Source organism: Convolutriloba macropyga, unplaced genomic scaffold (assembly GCF_964194025.1).
Source record: "Convolutriloba macropyga unplaced genomic scaffold, txConMacr16.3 SCAFFOLD_4961, whole genome shotgun sequence".
NCBI classification, from domain to species: domain Eukaryota; kingdom Metazoa; phylum Xenacoelomorpha; order Acoela; family Convolutidae; genus Convolutriloba; species Convolutriloba macropyga.
In genome coordinates, this window is record NW_027449286.1 from 1 (window position 1) to 12,500 (window position 12,500).

At 42.9% G+C, this 12,500-nt stretch overlaps 1 non-coding gene and 1 pseudogene across 1 annotated transcript in view; both read left to right on the forward strand.

The window, feature by feature from the left end:
* The first annotated feature begins 9,103 nt into the window (after positions 1 to 9,103).
* LOC142354922 (5.8S ribosomal RNA) lies at positions 9,104 to 9,255 on the forward strand (annotated as a pseudogene).
* Positions 9,256 to 10,937: 1,682 nt separating this feature from the next.
* LOC142354923 (large subunit ribosomal RNA) overlaps positions 10,938 to 12,500 on the forward strand; it is a 3,523-nt gene continuing 1,960 nt past the window's right edge. The window contains exon 1 of the ribosomal RNA XR_012761138.1: positions 10,938 to 12,500. This exon is cut by the window's right edge and continues 1,960 nt beyond it. This is a non-coding gene — a ribosomal RNA (large subunit ribosomal RNA).

The following is a 12,500-nucleotide window of genomic DNA, read 5'->3' on the forward strand; positions in this document are numbered from 1 at the left end:
GTCTGTCTGGTCCTCCTAGAGAGGCCAAGAGAAAGTACGAGAAGCTAACTAAAGCTTGATCGGGCCTTCAGCAAGCACGACCGAGCTGTACCGGAGCTAACACTAAGACCGAGGGGTCTTAGAGAGCCCTCTAGCAGGGCGAATAGAGCTAGATCGAGCCTTGGGAAAGCTAGATCAAGCAGGACTGAAGCTAAACGATAGACCGAGAGGTCTGTCTGGTCCTCCTAGAGAGGCCAAGAGAAAGTACGAGAATCTAACTAAAGCTTGATCGGGCCTTCAGCAAGCACGACCGAGCTGTACCGGAGCTAACACTAAGACCGAGGGGTCTTAGAGAGCCCTCTAGCAGGGCGAATAGAGCTAGATCGAGCCTTGGGAAAGCTAGATCGAGCAGGACTGAAGCTAAACGATAGACCGAGAGGTCTGTCCTGGTCCTCCTAGAGAGGCCAAGAGGAAGTACGAGAAGCTAAACTAAAGCTTGAATCGCGCCTTCAGCAAGCACGATTGAGCAAGACCGGAGCTAACACTAAGACCGAAGTGTCTTAGAGAGCCCTCTAGTGGGGCGAATAGAGCTAGATCGAGCCTTGGGGAAAGCTAGATCGAGTAAGATTGAAGCTGAAAGAGTGTCAGAGGAGCAAATGAACCTCCAAAAAGTGAAAATCAAATTTTAGAAAAAAAACACAAGTTAAATACTGCATGGGACAGTAATTCTATGTGTGGGGGCATTATTAGGGAGAGGTGTCTTGTCAAAAATATGGCTGGACTAAAGACCTCAACCCGGAATAGGGGTGGAAGGCCCTATGATTGGTCTGTTACTAATCGGTGACCGATAAAGACCTGACCAAGGCCTGTAGTAAGCTTGGTTAGGCATTACAGAAGATAACACTAAGACCGAGGGGTCTTAGAGAGCCCTCTAGCGGGGCGAATAGAGCTTGATCAAGCCTTGGGCAAGCTAGATCGAGCAGGACTGAAGCTAAACGATAGACCGAGAGGTCTGTCTGGTCCTCCTAGAGAGGCCAAGAGAAAGTACGAGAATCTAACTAAAGCTGGGGTCGGGGCCTTCAGCAAGCACGACCGAGCAGTACCGGAGCTAACACTAAGACCGAGGGGTCTTAGAGAGCCCTCTAGTGGGGCGAATAGAGCTAGATCGAGCCTTGGGAAAGCTAGATCGAGCAGGACTGAAGCTAAACGATAAACCGAAAGGTCTGACGGGTCCTCATAAGAGGCATGGAGAAAGATCTGATACTAAAGTACCTCTCGGAAGTAATAAAATATGCCTGATGAAGCCGGGTATGATGTTTGTTGTTTTGATGGCATTCATCGATTAGGTCCTGGTGGATTCCCCATTACTCCGAGTGGTACTAGTAGAGGCTCCTACAGGGGTGAGCAAAGCGAGATCAAGCCTTAGGCAAGCTAGATCGAGCAGAACTGAAGCTGAAAAAGCAAAATAAATGACAGGTCTGTCCAAATCAATAAACTTGAAATCCAGTGTGGTCACCACGGGTCACGAGGTGAATTCCTAGCGATTGTCTGCTGAACGTATAGGAAGGCCCGAAACGAAACGATAATTTTCATTGCACAGTGGAGATACTATACGTTTCAGGAGTAGCATACATCGGGGTTTTGATCTATGATCATGTCTGGTCTCCGAGGATCCACCGGGTTACCAACTGGCACCGCTGTACTGGGTGTAAAACTGGGCCACCTGAAGTCCCGGGTGTAAAACTAGGTGCCTCTGTGCCAAAGTAGCGGCTTGCGTAGTGCATTATGCCTCCGGCTTGCGAAATGGTTATAAGCAATAACAACAGGACGCCGCGGGTGTTCACTTAAAGGAGTAACGTTCTCTCAAGGGAGGGGATCTAAAAATCTTGATAAAACATTTATTCTATGCAAAATTTGTGCGCAAATTTTGCAAAGTAAAAAGCTGCACTGTAGCAAATTCTATGTGTGTAGCATTATTAGGGAAGTGTTGTTTGATGGCACCTCTCTACTTGATGCACCAAAGAACTACCTTGATGGCTCATGACCGCTGGTAATCTGTCGTCGCTAGTAGTTCGGAAACTGAGAAACAAATATGTTTCGCAAATTACAAACAATTATACAGCATATTTGCTGAATAAAAGCAGAACCGAATAATACTCAGTGACTTTACACCAAGACTGACTAATGTCTGGATTGTATCGTCCTACTCGAGTAAGGCGAAGAAAAGCTAGAAAGATACGCTTTTCACAAAGCAGGCTTAATGCATGCAAACCAAGGAGGAAGGAGTGATGCCCCTCCTTATAATAAGCAGAACCAAATAAAGAACAGACAGCATCATCTGTACAGTGACCAAGAAGAGGTGAAACTTCTGTATGTGAAAAGGCAATTTGAGCGAGATTTATTAGCAGACTAGTATTATGTTGTTTCTAGTAGGCGAAAGCCGAAACATCAACATGTGAAAATCTGATATTAAATCCTCAATCATTTTCCCTAGTATTATACAGCTATGAGTAACCTTAATTGGACACGGCAATTATTGCTGACCGGTGAAACTTTCGCATGGGAAAGACACACACACTTCTTGACAAAGCAATAAGTATTATGCTGTTTCTAGTACGCGAAAAGCAGAAAACATCAGCATGTGAAAAGTTGTGAAGTTGAAGAATTTTTTGTGTTGAGTACGATGTTGTTACTAGTAACCATGTCGACAGCTGAGAACTGTTCTCTAACCAATAGAAGGTGAAACTTCTGTATGTGAAAAGGCAATTTGAGCGAGATTTCTTAGCAGACTAGTATTATGTTGTTTCTAGTAGGCGAAAGCCGAAACATCAACATGTGAAAATCTGATATTAAATCCTCAATCATTTTTCCCTAGTATTATACAGCTACTAGTAGCCGTAATTGGTCAGGGAAACATTGTTGACCGGTGAAACTTCACATGGGAAAGACACACAAATTACTTGACAAAACAATAAGTATTATGCTGTTTCTAGTATGCGAAAGCAGAAACATCAGCATGTGAAAGTTGTGAAGTTGAAAAGTTTTTGTGTTGAGTACGGTGTTGTTACTAGTAACCATGTCGACAGCTGGAAAGCTGTTCTCTAACCAATAAAAAGGTAAAACTTCTGTATCTGAAGAGGCGGCGTGATTGAGATTTTTAACAGACTAGTATTATGTTGTTTTCTAGTAGGCGAGAGCCGAAAAACATCGACATGTGAAACATCTGGTTTTTTAAATCATGAGTCAATTCTCCCTAGTATGATACAGTTGTTAGCCGGTATTGGTAACAGTAGAACAGAGATTTGGAGGGCAAAACCTGCTCATGGGAAATGCTCACAGAGCGCTATCTACCAGTACACATAGTATTATGCTGTTTCTAGTACGCGCGAGCCGAAACATCAGCATGTGAAATGTGTAATCGTGGGTAACTCTAAGTGTGTAGAGTACTGTGTAGTAACTAGTAGCCATGCCAAAGCATGCATTGAAACTCTTCGTGATTTAAAAAGCTCAAAGCAAGATTGACGAGGCCGCAAGGCTATGTCTTTCTAAATTCGAACAAATCGAAAGATTGTTCAAAGTACAATTAAACGATTGATCCTGTCAGTTGCCATATGCTTGTCTGAAAGACTAAGCCATGCATGTGCAAGCGAAGCTTGAAAAAGTGGAACCGCGAATGGCTCATTAAATCAGTTACTATCTATTAGTTGAATTTGCAAGCTAAATGAATAACTGCGGTAACCCTGCAGCTAATGCATGCTGATTGTCCGACACTGTCGGAGACTTTTACAAGACTACACCGGGTGATTTGCTAAGTACAGACACATCCCGTGATGAGTCCTAGTAACTGAAAGATCCCAGATAGCTTCGGCTTGGGGACGGAACTTCCGAATTTCTGACCTATCAACCTATGATGGTAGTGTAACGGACTACCATGGTTGTGACGGGTAACGGGGAATCAGGGTTCGATTCCGGAGAGGGAGCCTTAGAAACGGCTACCACATCCAAGGAAGGCAGCAGGCACGCAAATTACCCACTCTCCGCACGAGGAGGTAGTGACTAGAAATAATGTATGAACCTTTATGGTTTGTAATCAGAATGGAATGGACTTAAAAGCTCCATTGATGAACGAGTAGAGGGCAAGTCTGGTGCCAGCAGCCGCGGTAATACCAGCCTCTACAAGCGTATGCAATAGTTGCTGCGTTTAAAAAGCTCATAGTTGGATCTGTTTGAGTAGAACGGCAACATGGTCTTCAGTTAAATCTGTTGACTCGTTCCGCTCATCCTTCGCATCGAAGAAATAGTTTGCACTTAAATGTGACGAACTGTGGAAACGGTGTTTTCACCCTGAGAAAATTAGAGTGTTCAAAGCATCCTTTGGGATCGAATAATAAAGCATGGAATAATGGAGAATGACCCGCTACTCGATTGATGCCGGTTGGCTGAGTGCGGTAATGATTGAAAGGAACAGACGGGGGCATTTGTATTGCTACGTTAGAGGTGAAATTCTTGGATCGTGGCAAGACAAACTACTGCGAAAGCATTTGCCAAGAATGTTTTCATTAATCAAGAACGAAAGTCAGAGTATTGAAGAGGATTAGATACCCTCGTAATTCTGACCATAAACTATACCAACCTACAATTTGTCAAAGTCGATCTTGACTTGGCAAGAGATTAACCGGGAAACCAAAGTTTATTGGTTCCGGGGGAAGTATGGTTGCAAAATCGAAACTTAAAGGAATTGACGGAAGGGCACCACCAGGAGTGGAGCCTGCGGCTTAATTTGACTCAACACGGGAAAACTCACCCGGTCCAGACATCTTAAGGATTGACAGATTGAATATCTTTCATGATTATATGGGCGGTGGTGCATGGCCGTTCTTAGTTAGTGGAGTGATCTGTCTGGTTAATTCCGATAACGAACGAGATCTTCTCCATCTAAATAATGAAATTCACTATATGTGAATTCAAACACTTCTTAGAGGAACTATGCGGAATTAAATACCGCAGATGAAGTGAGGCTATAACAGGTCTGTGATGCCCTTAGATGTTCTGGACTGCACGCGCGCTACACTGTGTACTTTTAGATTGAGTACTCAGCCCTTGGTCCGAAATGGACTGGGCAATCAGAGAAAAGTACAGCGCTTCAAGGGGATCGTCTGTTGTAACTTGCAGACGTGAACCAGGAATTCCTGGTACTTATGAGTCAACAACTCATAGGGATTACGTCCCTGCCCTTTGTACACACCGCCCGTCGCTACTACTGATTGGATAGTTAAGCAAGAATTGCAAATTCCTACTGTTGGGACTTCGGTCTCCGGCAACGGGATGAAGCGGATCGAGCTTAATTGTCTAGAGGAAGTAAAAGTCGTAACAAGGTTTCCGTAGGGGAACCTGCGGAAGGATCAGTGATTGATTCCTTCGGGCATGGCTGCTGGTAGAGGCCATGTCTGTAGTGCGCATGACGCTCTGTCGCTAGAGATTGCTTGGCAACCAATCTCGAATTATGTATCGAGCTCAAAAACTACTTGTGTGGATACATAGTTCAGCAGTCATGGCAAGGGACTGCTTAAAGGGAGACTAGTTAGCAAAAGCAGCCTAGCAGAACTGCAGCTATCTAGATCTCAGAAGCTGGGTTATAGAAGCCCAGCTATAGACTTGTGAATGAGAAAGGCCTAAAAAGGTCCACAAGTCGCGTGGTTAGAACCGACACGCAAAAATCCCAGCGAGTGACAGAGCGTTGCGCTGTTCAGTGGGAAAGAGTTGAGCTACTCGGGGCGCCCACTGAACTTGCTCCGAGCCAAAGGCTCGAAAAAACACAGCTTAGCCTCAGATCCTTTACATAGAAGGCTAGCTAAAATAAACTTACCTTGGACGAGGGTAAAGTTTAGTCAGTTCTTAGGGGAGAGTAATCCACAGCTTCTCGCCCTCTGAACATTCTCCCAGATATGTAGGTCTGGGAGAGTCTCCTCCTGTTCTTCGGAATCTGGAGGTAGACAAAGACAGTACGATACGATCTTGCATCGGGATGACTAACCGATAATGATCATAATCTGACAATTTTTCCGGCTTGAGGCACCGGAGTCAGATTAAAGACACATACTGAACTAAAGGCGTATGTGCAAAGCTTGTCGGAGTGTAGAGAGTCAAGCTGAGTTGACTCGTCACGTGGTGATGACAACAGCCATGTGCAAAACACTCACAACTTTATCGTCTATGTGGAAAAGGTTGCTAACAGCGCTCTCTATGAGAGGCCCTCGCATATAACTATACGAGGAAAAGGCGATAGAGTTGTTTGAATGTGGGGCAGGTTCATCGACAAGCTAAGTTGATCACATTCTTGTTGTGGCATCCTACTAGAATTGGTCACGGTCTGCACCAACTCTCCCCAAGTTGGCCAGACTTAAAACTAGAAATAAGGTTTGCAGCTATGTGAACCTAGAAACTGTAAAGGAGTTGAAAGAACTTAAAGGAATTGAAAGAGGCCTTGAGGTATATCCTCTTGGTAAAGACCCACAAAAGCTCACAAAAGTGGCTTCGAAGGGCAAAACTGGTTCATCCAAAACAATTGGAGAGCTTAAAGCAGAACCAATTCGAATGAAACACTATTGGTGAAACTTCATCATGAGAACGTCACAAGCTGATCACGCTCTATGATATGACTAGTATTATGTTGCTTCTAGTAGGCTAAGCGCAAGCCGAAACATCAACATGTGAAAGTCGTAGAATTTTGCAATCAAACTGTGGCTAGTACTGTGATGTTACTAGTAACCTGGTGTTCCGTCATATGGCCAAGAGAGCATTTGAAGGCGAAACTTCTGCATGGGAAAGCTGCATCATGATCAAAATTTTATATCGAGTATTATGTTGACGTTAGTAGGCCTTGGTCCGAAAACGCAGCATGTGAAAGGTATAGATAAAAGTTATTGTTGCAGTCAGTACTGTGTAGTTACTAGTAGCTGGATTTAAGCTCAAAATGAGACACTGTTGGTGAAACTTCATCATGAGAATGTCACAAGCTGATCAAGCTCTATGATATGACTAGTATTATGTTGCTTCTAGTAGGCTAAGCGCAAGCCGAAACATCAACATGTGAAAGTCGTAGAATTTTGCGATCAAATTGTGGCTAGTACTGTGATGTTACTAGTAACCTTGTGTTACGTCATATGGCCAAGAGAGCATTTGAAGGCGAAACTTCTGCATGGGGAAGCTGCATCATGAACAAAAGTTTATATCGAGTATTATGTTGACATTAGTAGGCCCTGGCCGAAAGCGCAGCATGTGAAAGGTATAGATAAAAGTTATCGTTGCAGTCAGTACTGTGTAGTTACTAGTAGCTGGATTTAAGCTCGAAATGAGACACTGTTGGTGAAACTTCATCATGAGAACGTCACAAGCTGATCACGCTCCATGATATGACTAGTATTATGTTGCTTCTAGTAGGCTAAGCGCAAGCCGAAACATCAACATGTGAAAGTCGTAGAATTTTGCGATCAAATTGTGGCTAGTACTGTGATGTTACTAGTAACCTTGTGTTACGTCATATGGCCAAGAGAGCATTTGAAGGCGAAACTTCTGCATGGGGAAGCTGCATCATGAACAAAAGTTTATATCGAGTATTATGTTGACGTTAGTAGGCCCTGGCCGAAAGCGCAGCATGTGAAAGGTATAGATAAAAGTTAGCGTTGCAGTCAGTACTGTGTAGTTACTAGTAGCTGGATTTAAGCTCGAAATGAGACACTGTTGGTGAAACTTCATCATGAGAACGTCACAAGCTGATCACGCTCTATGATATGACTAGTATTATGTTGCTTCTAGTAGGCTAAGCGCAAGCCGAAACATCAACATGTGAAAGTCGTAGAATTTTGCAATCAAACTGTGGCTAGTACTGTGATGTTACTAGTAACCTTGTGTTACGTCATATGGCCAAGAGAGCATTTGAAGGCGAAACTTCTGCATGGGGAAGCTGCATCATGAACAAAAGTTTATATCGAGTATTATGTTGACGTTAGTAGGCCCTGGCCGAAAGCGCAGCATGTGAAAGGTATAGATAAAAGTTATCGTTGCAGTCAGTACTGTGTAGTTACTAGTAGCTGGATTTAAGCTCGAAGTGAGACACTGTTGGTGAAACTTCATCATGAGAACGTCACAAGCTGATCACGCTCTATGATATGACTAGTATTATGTTGCTTATAGTAGGCTAAGCGCAAGCCGAAACATCAACATGTGAAAGTCGTAGAATTTTGCGATCAAATTGTGGCTAGTACTGTGATGTTACTAGTAACCTTGTGTTACGTCATATGGCCAAGAGAGCATTTGAAGGCGAAACTTCTGCATGGGGAAGCTGCATCATGAACAAAAGTTTATATCGAGTATTATGTTGACGTTAGTAGGCCCTGGCCGAAAGCGCAGCATGTGAAAGGTATAGATAAAAGTTAGCGTTGCAGTCAGTACTGTGTAGTTACTAGTAGCTGGATTTAAGCTCGAAATGAGACACTGTTGGTGAAACTTCATCATGAGAACGTCACAAGCTGATCACGCTCTATGATATGACTAGTATTATGTTGCTTCTAGTAGGCTAAGCGCAAGCCGAAACATCAACATGTGAAAGTCGTAGAATTTTGCAATCAAACTGTGGCTAGTACTGTGATGTTACTAGTAACCTTTTCTTACGTCATATGGCCAAGAGAGCATTTGAAGGCGAAACTTCTGCATGGGGAAGCTGCATCATGAACAAAAGTTTATATCGAGTATTATGTTGACGTTAGTAGGCCCTGGCCGAAAGCGCAGCATGTGAAAGGTATAGATAAAAGTTATCGTTGCAGTCAGTACTGTGTAGTTACTAGTAGCTGGATTTAAGCTCGAAGTGAGACACTGTTGGTGAAACTTCATCATGAGAACGTCACAAGCTGATCACGCTCTATGATATGACTAGTATTATGTTGCTTATAGTAGGCTAAGCGCAAGCCGAAACATCAACATGTGAAAGTCGTAGAATTTTGCGATCAAACTGTGGCTAGTACTTTGATGATGCTTGTAGCCAACCGAATTGGTTGAAAAGCCCAATAAGTAAGCTAACTTGGGAGAGCTTGTTGGAAACCAAATGCTACTAGATTGGTCCAAATACATCCTTCAACAGGGGATCACTTGGCTCGCTTTACGAAGAGGAGCACAGCTATATGTGTTAATTCGGTATGAATCGCAAGATTTGTTTACCGACCTCTCTAACGCAAAAGGCGGTCTCGGCTTCGGCTGTTGACTGCGTCCGATTCAGGGTTATATAACTCTCGATTGAACACATTGATGTTCTATTGTTGGTGCTTCCAATAAAATTGGAACACTTAAAGCAGAACCGATTCAAATAATAGCATTCTGATCAATGATTGCATTCCTTGATCAAGAACTGCTGGAGTCATTGTGATGGCGAATTTTCTTCATAAGAAAATTGCAAAGAGACGGAACTTAATGAGACTAGTATTATGTTGTTTCTAGTAAGCGGAAGCTGAAACAGCAACATGTGAAAATCAAGTTTTGTTCAATGATCTCGAGGCGATAAGTACTATGAAGCAACTAGTAGCCTAAGCATGACTCAGATTTGAGACAGTCAAAAAGACTGGCGAAACTTCTTCACATGAAAGTTACATAGAGAACTACAAATGTATACAGCGAGTATTATGTTGTTTCTAGTAGGCGAAAGCTGAAACATCAACATGTGAAAGTTGTCTGCAAACTGTAGAACGATATGTGATTAGTACTGTGCTGTTACTAGTAGCCAGTCTGACTGTAGAAGCCAAGACAAAGGGAAACTAATGCATCTGAAAAGGACAAGTTATGGAAAGGTATGCACGATAAGTATTATGTTGTTTCTAGTAAGCGGCAGCTGAAACATCAACATGTGAACGTCGTTGTGTACAGTAACCTAGAACTATATAGTCCTTAGTAACGTGCATTTACTAGTACCTGTAATTGGTATTCAGACTCAGGCAGTTTGGAATAGTTTGGCAAAGATGCACCAGAGAAAACTGGGATTTGATACAGAAATTGTTGAATACAAGTATTATGCTGCTTCTAGTAGGTTGAATCCGAAACATCAGCATGTGAAAATTGAAAACATTTCTGGTTCGAATTGTCACAAGTATTTGGTGATCTGAGTAGCCAAACTCACTACAACGCCAATTGAAGGCAAAAATTCTCAACGGGAAAAGCTATTCTCATTGAATGAGCTAACAAGACGAGTATTATGTTGCTTCTAGTAGGCGAAAGCCAAAACATCAACATGTGAAAGTCTTGCTGAACAAATTTAATGTTGTTGAGCTCAGTACCGTGTGAATTAGTAGCCATAATTGGCGAGCGAAAATTGAACTGGCGAAACTTCGTCTTTGGAAAATTGCAGATGCCGAGCACTTATTTTGCAACGAGTATTATGTTGACTGTAGTAAGCGAAAGCCAAACAGCAACATGTGAAAGCTGTTGAAATTTGTGGTCATTTTGCAATAAGTACAAGGAGTGTAACTAGTAGCCAGGTCAAAATTTGGGATAAGAATGAGCAAAAATTCTGCATGAGAACAGTTGAAATTATGAAACTAAATTACAAAGACTAGTATTATGTTGTTTCGAGTACGCGAAAGCGGAAACATCAACATGTGAACGTTTGTAACGAAGTTTCGTTAATTTTCAGCCTAGTACTGAGCAAGAACGAGTAGCCTCATCTCCAATCCCACGCAAAATGTAGTGAAATATGTGAGTGAACCTTATTCACGGTGAGGGTTTCCCGAGGTCTGTATTGCAGCGAGTATTATGTTGCTTCTAGTAAGCGAAAGCTGAAACAACAACATTTGAAAGTTGGAATTAATGACTGAATGGAAACTTCGACCTGTGTTTGATAGTAGTAGCGAACAAAACTGCTGAATCGGTTTCTGTCTCATATTGGTCAGTGAACCAATTAAGAGACAATCAACTACATAACCTGAATTGGGCGAGAGAACCCCCTTAACTTAAGCATATCAGTAAGGGGAGGAAAAGAAATCAACTGAGAATCCCTTAGTAATGGCGAATGAACAGGGAAAAGCTCATCGGGAAGAGAAATGGCAACATTTCTCGGTGTCCGGTATGGTTTGATGCTAGACTGGTGAATTTGTCCTGATGTCTACTGGAAAGTAGCATCAAAGAAGGTGAAAATCCTGTAAAGGTCATTTTCGATACCAGTCATAATGGCTCATTCCTATGAGTAGAGTTGTTTGAAAGTGCAACTCGAAGCTGGAGATATGTCTCTCCAAAAGCTAATTATAAAGCGAGACCGATAGTAAACAAGTACCGTGAGGGAAAGTTGAAAAGCACTCTGAAGAGAGAGTGAAAAGTACGTGAAACTGTTGAAGGGGAACTGGAATTGAGCGTTACCATACTCAATGCCTTGATATTATATTCTCGGCTACCGAGTAGTGTAGTTGTCGTCTTTTGGCAAATCTTGTTAATGAATCGAGCAGAAGTTTTCCTCGGAATTCTTCTTGTTGATTCTAAACAAAATGAGATAAATTGATCTTGATTGCCTGTCTGACCTCAACTTCCTATTCAATGCTCTCTACAGCCCGTCTTGAAACACGGACCAAGGAGTGTGAGTTGCTTGCAAGTGTTGTCGCTCATTGAAAGCGCACACGCGAAATGAAAGTGAACAGTGTAATTTTTATGAATTGCACTACTTTGTGTGGTGAGGGCGCCGATTCGGTGTCCCGCAACCACGGACGGTTTTGCTCTTATTGCATGACTGATCCAGAGCAAGTAGCACACGACCCGAAAGATGGTGATCTATGCTTGGGCAGGGCGAAGCCACGGGAAACCATGGTGGAAGCCCGAAGCGGTTCTGACGTGCAAATCGATCGTCTGACCTGAGCATAGGGGCGAAAGACTAATCGAACCATCTAGTAGCTGGTTTCCTCCGAAGTTTCCCTCAGGATAGCAAAAGCTTGAGCAAGATTGAAAAATCTTCGCAAAGCAATTTCATCGGTTAAAGCGAATGATTAGAGGAATGGGGGAAAATTTTTCCTTCACCTATTCTCAAACTATAAATCGGTGAGATGTCCTTGTGACTTAATTGCACTTGGACTATGAATGCAAGCTTTTTGTGGGCCGCTTTTGGTAAGCAGAACCGGCGATGTGGGATGAACCAAAAGTTGGGTTAAGGCGCCTAACTACTTGCTCATGAGTCACCACAAAAGGTGTTGATTGATACTGACAGCAGGACGGTGGTCATGGAAGTTGAAATCCGCTAAGGAGTGTGTAACAACTCACCTGCCGAATCAATCAGCCCTGAAAATGGATGGCACTAGAGCTCGTGGCCTATACCCAACCATGAATATCAATATCTAACGCAAGTTAGATTAGAGAAAAAGAGCCTCACCAGCTCAAAAATGATATTCATGTGTAGGAGGACACATTGATTGCGCTAAAGTATGCACGCAAGTGTATGCGCGAAGCGATCAATGGAGCAGATCTTGGTGGAAGTAGCAAGTACTCAAATGAGAACTTTG